Raw genomic sequence first — 14,714 nt, forward strand, 5'->3', positions numbered from 1 at the left:
AAAAAATAATAATAGCCCATAACTAAAATTATCAAAATATTATGGTAAAATCTAGAATCTGAGTGTTGGATTGAGGAGGAGAAAATAAAAGCATTATCTCTACAGTGTCATATTCTGGGAAAAGGAAGCATGGAACCATTTTATTCGTTGTAGGATATGTTGTAGGATAGAGTTGACATATTTACATATAGTGGAAACATATTAATTGATTATTGACATTGGGAATGTTTAAAAAAACACTTGACAAATGGAAATCTTAAAGGACCGTCAAAAATAACTAGATTAAAAGTGAGGATGAATAAAAACAAATCAGGAAAGACAAGCAAAAGATAGAAGAGAATGTAACAAAGTAAAGCAATCTTTTTTTCATTTAAGTTCTAGTTAGTTAACATACAGTGCAATATTGGTTTCAGGAGTAGAATTCAGTGATTCATCATTTACATACAACACCTGCTGCTGATCACAGCAAGTGCACCCATCACCCATCTAGCTCATCTCCCACCCACCTCCCTCCATCAACCCTCAGTTCTCTATCCTTAAGAGTCTCTTGTGGTTTGTTTCTCTTTCTTCTCTTCCCCCTCCCTTCCCATATGTTCATCTCTTTTGTTTCTTAAATTCCACATATGAGTAATACATAATTTTAAAAATGAACTAAGATGGGGCACCTTGGTGGCTCAGTCAGTTAAGCATCTGACTCTTGGTTTTGGCTCAGGTCATGATCCCAGGGTCACCAGATTGAGCCCCACCTGGATGGGCACTGCACTGAGTCTGGAGCCTGCTTAAGATTCTCTCCCTCTCCTTCTGTTCCTCCCCGCCCTGCACGTGTTCTCTCTCTCTCTCTTTCTCAAAAAAACAAAACAAAACAAAACAAAAAAACCTTGAACTAAGATAAGAGTAGTAAAATCATACAGACTAAATATAAATTAATTTACATTTTGAAAACAAATATTAATATCGAGATAAATCAACTTTACTATGCATTATAAAAAGGAAAATCTTAAAACAAAGAACTAAATGCTGAAATGTTGATTTATGTCAGATAATAGACATTCAGGCAAATGCAATAAAGGAGGAAACAAGAATGGCAATATTACTATCATATTCAGAATCTAACTGATTTACTAGAGAAAAATAATTGAAGAGACAATTTGAATAATGCAATAAACATACAGCAATCAATAGACAAGTTAATAAAGTTGCATCCTATAAATGGAAAATATATTTTACATGAAAAAAATAAATAAATAAATTATAAAGCGTTCTAAAACTAGTGATACATCAAATAGATCAAAAATAAGCACAGTGAGTGGGTAAATGATTAGAAACTCTGTAAGCACTTTACTATTGCATGATTAGTTATAAACCCAATGTGAACATAAAGAAAATTATCACTTAATTAATAATTTAGTACATTATATAATATGTAGACTACAGAATACAATTAACATTTTCTGTGATTTTAGGTATATAACATAACTCTAGTTTTTGGAGTTTTTTTTTTTTAATGTTTATTTATTTTTGAGAGAGAGAGAGAGAGAGAGAGCAGGGGAGGGGCAGAGAGAGAGGGAGACACAGATCCAAAGCAGGCTCCAGGCTCTGAGCTGTCAGCAGAGAGCCCAACGCCGAGCTCAAACTCAGGAACTGTGAGCCGAAGTTGTAAGCCGAACCGACTGAGCCACTCAGGCGCCCCAACCTAACTCTGGATTTGATGTGTGGTATTAGAGGTTGTGCTAATCAAATAATATATTATTTGCCTGCTCTTGCTTATTTCTCCAAAGACTGTTATTTTGGAAAGTATGTTGAACTGAGAGGCAAATCCTAAACTTTGCATTAAGATTTAGCTGCTTTGACAATTTCAACTAGTATCTCTGAATGTCAGTGTACTTATCTTCTTCGTTTGCTTTTAATGTGGCACTCTTGAAAGTCAGAGACATCTCTGACCTCTATATTACAATCAAAATATGTTTGTATTACTACTATTATCAACGGTGTTAATAAAAGACTGACTACCACGTAGTTGCAAATGGAAGGTATTATGCTAAGTGAAATTAGTCAGTCAGAGAAAGACAAAAACCATATGACTTCACTCATATGAGGACTTTAAGAGACAAAACAGATGAACATAAGGGAAGGGAAACAAAAATAATATAAAAACAGGGAGGGGGACAAAACAGAAGAGAGTCATAAATATGGAGAACAAAGTGAGGGTTGCTGGAGGGGTTGTGGGAGGGGAGATGGGCTAAATGGGTAAGGGCCATTAAGGAATCTACTCCTGAAGTCATTGTTGCACTATATGCTAACTAATTTGGATGTAAATTTAATAAATTTTGTTTTAAATTTTTAAAAAAATAAAAAAAGACTGACTACCAAAAAAAAGCACAGATATCGAATATCTGCCAAATATAATTAATAAATCCAAGATATGCTATATTTCATCTAATTCAAAATTTTTTTATTATAACCATTATTTTATATATTACCAAGGAAGAAAAGAATTATGCCAATTAACTTATACAATGTTCTGTTATCATTTAAAATGTTTTATCCTATATTTATTGAAAAATGTATTTTAGTTTAGTATAGTTATATTTCATAAATACCACTATGATGCATACATGAAGGTAAAATAGAATACAAATAAATAAGTCCCTTCCACCTTATTCCTACTTGTAGACTTTGACACTTCTATCTTCTAAAATTTTGCACACTATTACTTATAATTTAGTCTGTTGTGTAACTTTTAATATATCCGAAATGAAAAAAATTGTAGAAAAAAATAATGCCTCATCAAAGTTTATCAAATCAATGGACAGACCCTTACCCAACTGAATATATGACAATTAAATACTTTCCAACTATGAAGACCTGATAGCAATCATTCTTTGGTTAATGCAGTATCTGGAATTTTAGATCGACTGGTTCAATGGGAAATATTCTTTCTTTTTTTTCCTCTGGGAATTCTATGTAAATTACTTTTGTAAGCATAATTCTTTTTCCCCCATCTTACTCATAAACTTAACTAATAAGGTAAACACAAAGGCTAGATTAGAAAAGAAAAGCTTGAGACTAGTAAAAAATGGTGAACCAAAGGGTAACAATGTGTTCTTAAAGACATAGTATCTATTGATAGAAATATGACAACAGATTTAAATTCTTGAAAGAATAAATTGTTTAGTAGATGAATTTGTACAATAAAATTACCCATTTAAAATGTGCTTCAAATTTTATTCTTGCATATTATGTCTTTAATTTGCCTGCTTTTCCCCAGCTTGATTACTTGATTCTAGAATCATTTCTACTATTTAAATGCCACTCTTTTCCTGTCTTGTTTCCTTGATTAAAACCCAGTCGGGTGTTTTCCCTTCTGTCTGATGACTACATTAGTAATCAGAACAAAACCAAAAAAGTTCTGAATGAAATTATTCCCAAGCTTTCACAGTACTTTAAAATATGTATGAAGACTAAGTATCTTATCGAAAGAATTTCCATTGTTTCATGAATATTTTACTTTTCTTCTCTGGTCCATAACCACTGGCATATTTTTATTTGCATTTAACTTATTTTCCATATTTTTAATCTATTGCATGATATTATTGTATGTAGCAAAAAGTAAAAACATCAGCAGAAAAAATAATAGAAAACACTGAAATCAATCTCTAAAATGGAATGTAGTAAGTTATAGGTAAAGATACAGTTGTTTCTTTAACTCAGTTTAATGGAGATCAGTATAAGTGCATTTTGAAAAATTTAGTAAATTACTGATGTTACACACTATTGTCATTAATTTTTAATTAAATATAAATTAACTAAGTTGAATATGGAAAGAACAAAATTCCCTGTCCTTTTTTTCTTCCATTCGTACTACAAGGTCAGAATGGTTCATCACCTGATTGGTATTCCAGTTACCAAGAAGGAGTTCAAGTGATGGAAAAGACCTACTTCTTCCACATAAGAGTACAAACCAGAATTCACATGTCACATCGAACCAATATTCCATTTGCCATCACTAGTCACATGGCCACACTGGGCTTAAGGGAAGGCTATGAAATGGTCGGTATGTAAACAATGCAGAACGAACATAGTGCAACAACTGGCCCTATCAGTCACCCCAACTTACTTAGAGCGTGTGTTGATGACCATTACTTTTTTAAATAATTTATAAGAGTAATCTATTCTTTCACCTGTTTCTTAAGAACTTTTATTGTTTTAGTTTTAAATCTTTAGGGAGAGGTCACAATTTTAAAGTACCCTGTAATTCATGCAAGAAGGCACATATGAATATGATATATTATTCCATAAATTAGAAAGAAGGTCTTAATTATTGCTTAAATACACCATTAATTCCATTTTCCACTTTTCTGCTTTCTTTGACTTTCTTAATTAGATTGGACAAGACTCTTCACAGTTCAAAATACACCGTTCTTTTTGGAATATTTTTTTTCTTCTGGAATGTAATAATACTTAAAAATTTAGAACTACTTAATATGGCATTTCTTTGCTTTAATTTAAAGGAAATTTTGCATGCTCTGCTCATTTTTTAGTGATAAAAGATAATTAAGCAGTATTAGCTTCAGTTTATTGGCCAAGAATAAGTAACTTTTCATTACATAGTCACTTTTGCACAGTACTAGGACTCTTTAAGTATTAAACAAGAGAAAATGACATTTGAATTAGAGTTAAACATCCAGATAAATTGTTTTATATTGCCACAGTTTTAATATCAAATCTGTAAATATCTCTATACGCATACATACAAATGTATAGATACGACAGAATATACATACATGTGTATGTTTTGTGCGCACACACACACACACACACACAAATCCAGCAAGAATCTTGGGCACAGAGTCGATTTAATATCCGTTAACAAACAGGGGTGTCTGGGTGGCTCAGACGGTTAAGCGTCTGACTCTTGATTTCAGCTCAACTCATGATATCATGGCCTGTGAGTTTGAGCCCCTCATTGGGCTCTGGCCTGACAGTGTGGAGTCTGCTTGGGATTCTCTCTCTCCTCTCTCCCTCTCTCCCCGCTCCTCCCCTGATTGCTCTCTCTCTTTCTCAAAACAAAAAATAAAATTAAAAAAATATCCATCAACAAACAACACTGGAAGTCTCAGCAAAAAAATAATTGAGACAGGTTATTTTAGAAAAAGAGTTTATTACATTCAATGTAATGAATAAACTATACTTATTCTCATAGAAAGAAATAGAAGGTTTCATATTGAAATAATGGATTAAAGATTGTGATTGTTTTCCTCTAATGCAACCCATATTCCTCCAAAACTGTAATACAAGAAGAAAGTTGTGAAAACTCTGTATAGGAAGACCTATTTTCTACAGCCTACTTCATATGGAAAGCAACAAGGAAAGTCTCTTGGAGAGCAGAACCAGGGCTTAGAGCAGTGGGGCAGTTCCTTCCAGAGTGTTTATGCATCCAAGAATCTCACAAATGTTGCTGATGGAGAGATGGCTATACATCATACAGACATATAGAACAGGATGCAGGAACTGGATAACTTCAGGTTTGTCTTGTTGAGAACTGGCTGAGTGTATTATTTGAATAATAAGAATAATGAGCATAGATGTTTGGGTAACTAGAGGGGCAGACTATAGCAGAGAATATAGTTGTATATTCAAACATGTATAATCAATACACTTTTTATTAAAATAATCCAGTTTCATTTAAGGACATAATACATACAGGAGAACAATATAGTTTGTCACATCAAATGTTTTGGATGTTGATGGATCATTCTAGAGAAACTGCAGGTGAAACCTTACAACTATATTTATGTTTGATTTTACTGTAATGTGCTGTACCATTGAATCTTATTGAGTTTTGTTTAAATTCAATGTATCTTAAGAATAGAATATTTCTTACCTTTTCCATTATTACTGATGCAAAATCACATATTCCTAAACTCAGAGGTTTTTGTTTTGTTTTGTTTTGTTTTTCCTATGTGATCTGCTATCTTAGACTCATCATCTCCATTAAGCAAGACATAGAACAAATTGTGGTGTCATTACAATATTAACTAGCTAGAAACACTTTACTCCCTCTACTTCCCTCTTTGCCACCTCTCCCCTGAAATACTCAATCACAACTGGCCATGTTAGAGAAATCAGGTATCAATCAACTATTTCCAGAAACATGAATAAATTACCGTTAATCAAAGATTGAATGGATTCATAATGTCAAACAGCAGGACTAAAGTGGAAAATGGGCTGGAAGTCATAGTGTCACCTACTCATGCATAATATGCACTGTTTTCCCCTTTCCAGAGCAAATGTTAGGCAAAAAGTCAGTCCTACTGAACAAGCAAAATGAATAGCTCTTATTGTATGTGTGTGAGGAAATGAAATATTGAAAAAGAAGGAAGTGGAAAAAAAAACACAGGAGTGAGTCTTAGGTGATTGTGTGTATTATCACATTGGGAATAAAAGAAGATCTAATGAGCCAATGTTTTATTTTTTGTTTTTGTTATTTTTGCAGTTTGTTGTGGTTTTGGCTTTATGTGCCCATTTCATTGTGGTAAATATAACAGAGTGTTCCTCCTAGAAACAAATTCCCATGCACATCTTCAATTCCAGGAAAAGCAAGATAAATAAAAATAAAATGTCCCTTCCATTAGAAGAGACTCACAAGATAAATTCTTAAAAGATTTACCTTGGGGTAAGCCTGATTAAGATGTATTCTAACCACAACTAAATGGATACTGAAGATGGGGAGAAGGACTCTTCTTCCCCCTCTATTAGGGAAAATCCAGGAAAAAGTCTCATTTCCATATGTTCTTTAAAAATATTTTGCAGCATGGGGGGCCTCAGGGTGGCAGTTCAATATCTGACTCTTGATTTTGACCCAGGTCTTGATCTCATGGTTCATGGGATCGAGCTAGCATGTCTGGCTCTCCATGGACAGCACCAAGCCTGCTTGGGGTTCTCTTTCCCTCTCTCTCTGTCCCTACCCCATTCACACACTCACTCTCTTTCTCTCTCTCAAAATAAATAAATAAACTTACAAAAATATTTTGCAGAATGAGAATAATAGGGAAGGTTTCAGAGAAAACTTCACTTTCAAAAGCGATGTACCACAACAGACAAAAGCAAACTTTACAAAGTGACTATTTTGGTGTTCTCAAAATCAGTCCATATTTTAAAATCTGTGGTATTCTTTTATAATTGTAAGGTATCTAAAAATATTCCCAGTAATGTTTTCTGTTCTCTGTTGTGTTGTATACATAAAATACTTATTAGAGAAATTCTTTTAAACTAATTTTCAAAAATGAAAAAAGAATTAGTAGCTTGATAAGCAAATAAAATAGGTATTTCTTTCACAATTAAGTAATGTTTCATTTTACTATTTTGCCCTTTGTCATACAAAAAGCAATTAAAACTGGATCAACAGTGAAGATGACATAGATGTCTATAATACCTACATGTATACTCTCGAGAAATGACCAATGAGGTATTATGAGAAAAAAACTAATAAATCAAAAATAATGAAAAAAAAAGCAATGAAAGATGCATCAGCAGATCCAGAAAGTATTCAAAAACAGGAAGTACTGGGATGAAATTTACAAAGAAAAAAACTAAAATCAAAAACAAAATAAACCTGAAAATATATGTATGTATATATTACATATGTATATATATATACACATACACACACACACACACACACATACACTGGATACACACACACACCTGCATGCACATACATATACTGGAAAGAATTTGATAATATGATGAAATTTTATAAAAATGGATTGCTATGGGTCTTACATTTTATAAAATTGCCAAAAATGCCATATATTTGTCCCAAGTAAAATCTCAACAAATTCCATAAAGCAAAATTTCTCCATTTACACTGATTACAAAGCATATATTCAGTAATTTTAAAAAGTACATTTGAAAATAAAATATGCTCAATTGGAAAATTAACAGATAATCCTTCTTAATAAGTTTAGGGTTAACATAAAACTGAAATTAGAATTAGAATAACTTTAAGGTGAGCTTTGATATAAGCAATCCATCATATAAAAATGCAAATTTTATTGACTAAGGGACACTCGGGGAAAAATGTGATTTTATATTAAAAAACTCTATGAAGAAGAGCTAGCAAATATTAATTTCAAAACTATTATAAAAGTAGTAAAACAAGCTAACAAATGACTTAAAGGAAGACAAGCTAAAATGGACAACACAGTTCATAGTTAAGAAATAAAACAGTGAAGCAGTAAGTAATAATAAATATACGGGTCAATGACACTGATACATTTTTTGGAAAATAAAAAAAAAAAGAGATAAACATCTGGTGAGTCAAGATAAAAGAGAAAAACCTTAAGGTAACAATATAAAATGTATGGGGTAGGCTTTGAAAAATAAAAAGTGTAGGTAATTGTAAACTTACAATTTTAAAATTAGTTCACAATGGATGGTTTTTTATACTTTAAAATGAAGAACATTGTCATAAATGTGGTAGAAAGTATGATCAAACCAGTAAAAATATTAAAAATCAATTTGGTAATCAAAAAGTTACTTGTAAAACGTACCCATCCCAGAATGTAATATGGGCAAATCCTATAAAATCTCCAGGAAAAAAACAACATATATATATAAATATTTAATACAAATAAAAATATTAATAGCTTCTCAAATAATTCTACATGCGTAAATTGGTCACCAAATCTAAAAAAGAAACAGGAAAAGTTTTTTTAAAACATGGAAGTAGACATTTTAAACTGCATACTAAGATATTAATATAACAAGTCTGGATTAATCAAGTCCAAATAAGATTTATCACAGGCATGGGGCACCTGGGTGGCTCAATTGGTCAAGCGTCCAACTCTTGATATCAGCTCAGGTCATGATGTTGCAGTTTGTGAGACTGAGCTCTGTGTCAGCTCTGCACTGACAGTGTGGAGACTGCTTGGGATTCTGTCTCTCCTTCTCTTGCTCTGCCCCTCCCTTGCTTGTGCTCTCCCTCACTCTCCTCTCTCTACAATAAATAAATCAAAACAAAAATGCTTTGACACTGAAAGTCTCAAAACCTGAATCAATGCCACTGAACTAACAGATTGGAGAAAATAGAACACATGCATTCAGGCAATGTATTTGATTGTCTTTAATATACATTCAACTGGGAGAAAAAACACAGTATTCATCAGATTTATAACATAACTAAAGTGAAGTTTTTTTTAAGCACTCCTTCCTGATGCACAGTGAAGAGAATGATGTCTTCTACCACCACTAGCATTAAATGAGTTCCTGGCTAACCTAAACAAAATAATGTAAAGGAATACATTGTCAGATCGAGGGGCAGGGGGAGAAAGAAGGGGAAATTTGGATACAGACAAGGACAGAAGAAAGATCGTGTGAAGACACAGGGAGAAAATGGTCATCAACAAGCCAACAAGAGACGCCTCAGAAAAAATCAAGCCTGCTGACACCTTGATCTCAGACTTCTAACTTTCAGAACTGAGAAATCACATTGTGTCCTTTAGTCCACCCAGTCTGTGGTACTCAGTAATGACAGCCCTAGCAGACAAATGCAAGTCACTTCTGAAACTCATTTGTTGAGTCCATATTTAGTCAGGAAAGAGCCCATCTTTCCAACCAACTGCTTAACAAATGCCAACATTAACACTGCACTGCCATCTGCTCTTGAATAAAGAGGGACATTTCTGTACCCTGCAGGCTGTATAAGAGATGAAGCATGGCATGGCAAAAGCAAGAGAAAGATTCATCTTCCAAGAATGTTTCACAGTCTATCCTTAGAGCCATATGGTGCTCCAAAACAAAAAGTATTAATGGAAGCTTACGGCTTTTCTCCAATATGCAGTGACTAAATTCCTCCTCGCTCAACTTATACCTGTATAATTTTATGAAGATATTCTTCAAAGTTATAGGTATGTTGGAAGAACCCTTTTCTGCATTCTAATGATGATAGGGGATTTGTGTGAATTAAATATTTTGGATTAAATCTCATTGATGATTTGGGAGACAGGATGTGTCATAATTGGGTCTTCTTCTCACACGTCCTGGAGATGTAAACTACCTTTTAACTAAAAATTATTTAGCTAAATATTTTGTGCCTTGATATTGTAAGAAAGATATGGAGTATTACAAGGAACGTTATATGAGTTGTAATAAAGAGACTGACCATTTTTGATGACTGCTGAGTCGTTCCTAAGCCTCACCTTCCCTTTCCCCTTTGATCCTACAGGACAGGCTGGTAAAGCTCTCATGTGCCTCATCTTTTCCGAGGAACTTTTCTCCAGTCCTACTTCCTGGCCACTATAAAGACCCAAACACAGTCCCGCAGTTTTGCTCAAACCAGCCTGGATCTGCTTGTGCCCTCCCAGTTCTCCCTGAAGCCTCTTGTGTAAGTAATAACATACTTTTTATTACATTCTCTTGGTGTGTGGAATATCATAAACCTGGACATAAAACCACATTTTAGATGGGACCCATCCTATTTCTGCAGTGTAACTCAAAACACTATGAAACTCATTTTTAAATTTTCAATATATGAACTGAGTAAGAGCCAACTCTTTTTATCTTTTCTTAGCAGTTTATAAATAGAGAAAATAAACTTAAAAACTATATAGCTAAGATTCAATTCCCATTTCTGCTCTTTAACAGCTGTGCTAAGTGGGATAATTATTTAGTTTACATTTATCTCACTTTCTTCATCTGAAGAAAAATGTTTAATAATGCTTACTCCCAAGGTTTTTTAATGATTAAACCAAAAGAATATATATAAAGCTTCTGGTGTAGTTCATGGGATATAAGGCTCAGCATGTTATTTTTTAGTGTACCATTATAACACAAAATTAAAACAGCTTAAAGAAAACAGAAAATAATTTTATAACATTTACTTCTAGATAACAAATCATAATTCACAAGGCCCATTTCTAAATAAATTTGATTCCAAAAAGTATCCTAGAATTTCCAATAAGAAGAATGTTTAGTATCTTAAAATTTCCATGGTTATGCTAGTAATCTCTGCTAACTAAAAATAATTCAATGTTTTCAAATCATTATCAGTAAATGTTTTGGTTCTAAAATATCTCACTTTTTCAATGTATATGAACATACATTGTATCACTAAGGTCTGCTTGTAAAACTTGACCTAAGTGTTGCATGAAACAATGGATTATTTAAGACTCCAATAATATTCCTTCAGTACTTAGCATAAGAGATGCCTATAGTGATCCAATAGTTCATTAATAAAATCAGAATAGTTTGGAACAGTATTATTCAACAAAAAGTTGCTTGTAATGGAGTTTTATGATAGCATAACTGTGTATATACAGAATATATAATGCATATGATCAAATAGTTTACTGGTTAAGCTGTAGTCTGAGTATTATTTAAAAATAAAATATGAGGGGCACCTGGGTGCTCAGGTGGTTGAGTGTCTAATTCTTGGTTCCAGCTCAGGTCATGATTCCAGGGTTGTGGGATCAAGCTCCACATCGGGCTCCATGCTGAGCCTGGAGCTTTCCTGGGATTTTCTCTCTCTCTCTCTCTCTCTCCCCCTCACTCTCTTTCTCTCTGAAATAAATGAAATGAAAAAAAAAAATTAAATAAAATGTGAATCTCTTTACCTTTGAATTAATTTTTCTGTGAATTCTAAAATTGCCCTAAAAAGTAAAGTCTATTAGAAAATGAAGTAAAATATGTTTGATGAGGAAAAATAACCTTTTTGAATATAAAAAATTACTTTATTACAATTATAATTTTAAAAGATTACTGAGATGTTTTACTCTGCTTTTTTCCTTTTATTTCTTTTTAAAATCTAGTCTTATTACAATGACATTAAGTAGAATATTAAATGCATATTGCAGATTTGATTTATAATATCCTTAGAAATATAATAGAAAAGCCAAAATAAGATAAAATTTATTTATGTATTCTTTACCTCATTACCTTCATATATTTTCTTCCTTTTCCTTAAATGTTTCCTTAATTTTAATTTATTAAGTAGCTACCATGTCCCATTGTTCTATACATATCTCAAATAAATGTATACTCTGGACTTTCATGGATGAAAATTTAGGAACTGTGAACCAAGCTTCTGTGAAATACTGTCTTCTACAACTTTATTGGGAATAGTCAGCATAAGAATTTGTGTGTTTGTGTATGTGTGTGTGAAATGTGAAATGGAAAATTGTCTGTCAACTCTTTTAGAAAGAGAAGCATCTGAATATTACAAGAAAATTTAATTGATTCCATTTTCTGGACTCATAAGCCAGAGTGAAAAGTGGAATATCAGACTCATATAAATTAATACTACTGTAAAAGTGGAATATTAGACTCATATAAATTAACAATACTGTCTTAGTTTGTTTCAGCTGCTTTAAAACAACAACAACAACAACAAACATAGACTGGGTAGTTTATAAACAAAGATTTACTTCTTTGTGAAAGTAAATGTGGTATATGTTTCCAAAATACAATGGTGGGATAGCATAGGATAAACATTTCCATTCCAAAGGGAAAGGTAGGAAAGAGAAGAATGACAAGTCTCAAGTAAGTCCAAAATTTATCAGGGCAACAACATTAAGACTTAAGGCTTGAGAATAATCCTCTTTGGCTTGAGGATCTGACTTCTAGGTCCACTGGAGTGACAACACGCCCCTGCCCCCTACAGCTCAGTAGGAAGAACTTGCAGTGGTTCTGCCTGGGCCCTGCCCTCAAGGTGGCTTTCTAATTGGGTCCCATGGCTCTACTGTCTCATGCCCACAGCCCTCTCAGTGTAGACTGGTATTTGGAGTCCCTGATTTCACCCAGTAGCCCTGTCCTTTGAAATATAGGTGGAGGCAGCAATCAATGCCCACAGAGCTCTGCTAGGCACAACCAAAGTCACAACTCTCTGCAGGGGTTCTACCCCTGGGTTATTGGGTGGAATTTCCCTGGCCCACCTGAAGATTGTTCCCTTTGAAACCACTTTATCCCTCACACCCTTGCACTCGAGGCCTATGATGGGAGTGCTGTCTTGATGAACTCTTTGGGGTCATTCCATCTTCTTGGAAAATAACTTCTGACTTCTGTTGAGATGGCTGATTCATATTACTCTCCTTATCAAACAGTAGCTTGGTCATATCCTTAGTGCCCCCATCTTTTTGCAATATGGATAGGTTGATAATTTTCCAAATCTTTAAGTTCTGCTTCTTTTTTGCTCAGCAACTTCATCTTTAAGTCACTTCTCTCTCACATCCTGCTGTAAGCAGTCGAAAGGAGTCAAGTCACACCTTCAATACTTTGCTTATGATTTCACCAACTACGTATTCAATTTCATTGCTCCCAGGATCAACAGTCCACAAAACACCAGAATATGAATACAACTTAATGAAGTTCTTTGCGACTGTATAACGACAATAACCTTTCCTATAGTTTTAAATAACATGTCTCTCATTTCCATCTGAGATGTCATCAAAATGGCCTGTGTGGGTAAGTTCTGCCAACATCTGTTCACAATTACCTAAGTATTCTCTAAGATTGAGGCTTTCTCTAGAATGCTCTTTCTATCTGAGACTTCACAGAATCACCTTTAACTCTCTGTTCATGGCAATGTATGATTTTCCTAGCATGCTCTTCAGAACTCTTCCAGCTTCTGTCTGTTACCACAGCCACTTCCACAGTTTTAAGTATCTGTTGTAACAGCACCCCACTTCTGTTAGCAATTACTGCCTAGGCTATTTGGGTTGCTACAACAAAAACACCATAGAGTAGGTGGCTTTAAAACAATGGAAACTTATTTCTCAAAAGTTCTAAAAGCTGGGAATTGCGACATCAAGGCACTGGCAGATTGTCTCTGGTGAGAATCAGTTTCCTGGTTCATAGAGGGCTGTCTTGTTGCTGTGTCTCATAGTGAAGGGATAAGAGGGGAGCTCTCTGGAATCTCTTTTACAAGGGCATGAATCCCATGCATGCAGGCTCCACCTCATGACCTTATCTCCTCCCAAGGTCCCACCTCCAGTTACCATCACACTGCAGGTTAGGATTTAAACATATGATTTTGAGAAGGACACAATTATTCATTCTATAGGAACCACCATCTGCTTAATAAACATGTTAAAAGAACTTGAAAACTTTTTTTTGTTTCCTTTAATGCAAAGCTATCTTTCTGCCTGTTTGTGATGAAAACCCAGTGAAGAATAGTTAAGTTCAAGTTGATATAACTTGTGTTTGGAAAGTGGAGCAGTTAACCAGAACTAGAAGCTGTCTGTCAATTGCAGATTGTAAGAATTCTGATAGTTCTTGATGAAGAATAAGAAACAAAAGATTTTCACATAAAAACAGCGAGGGGGACAAAACATAAGAGACTCTTAAATATGGAGAACAAACAGAGGGTTACTGGAGGGGTTGTGGGAGGGGAGATGGGCTAAGGTAAGGGGCATTAAGGAATCTACTCCTGAAATCATTGTTGCACTAGATGCTAACTAACTTGGATGTAAATTAAAATAATAAATTTAAAAAAAATGAATAAATGTTAAATAAAATAAGATAAAATCAAAGAAAGAAAAGAAAGATTTATTTTCCTCCACTGTTGTCAATATGTTTGTTGTGTCCTGTGAAGTTAAAGAATTTTTCAAGTAAAATTTCCAACTCTAGAATTTACACGTCTGTCTTTTAATATAAAATAAAAATTATAAATAATTAACATTGAAGCATTATATTTAAAATAAAGTTGTTTGGCATTT

The 14,714-nt window shown here is 33.7% G+C and overlaps 1 long non-coding RNA gene across 1 annotated transcript in view; it reads left to right on the forward strand.

Annotated features, from left to right (window-relative positions):
* The first annotated feature begins 9,685 nt into the window (after window positions 1-9,685).
* Window positions 9,686-14,714, forward strand: part of LOC124508224 (uncharacterized) — a 38,373-nt gene continuing 33,344 nt past the window's right edge. The window contains exons 1-2 of the long non-coding RNA XR_006961216.1: window positions 9,686-9,911; window positions 10,229-10,387. This is a non-coding gene — a long non-coding RNA (uncharacterized LOC124508224). The remainder of the gene's footprint in view (window positions 9,912-10,228; window positions 10,388-14,714) is intronic.

The sequence above is a fragment of the Lynx rufus genome, unplaced genomic scaffold (genome assembly GCF_022079265.1).
Source record: "Lynx rufus isolate CCGP_SWC_20201006 ecotype Redwood Valley unplaced genomic scaffold, mLynRuf1.p SCAF_13, whole genome shotgun sequence".
Taxonomy (NCBI): Eukaryota; Metazoa; Chordata; class Mammalia; order Carnivora; family Felidae; genus Lynx; species Lynx rufus.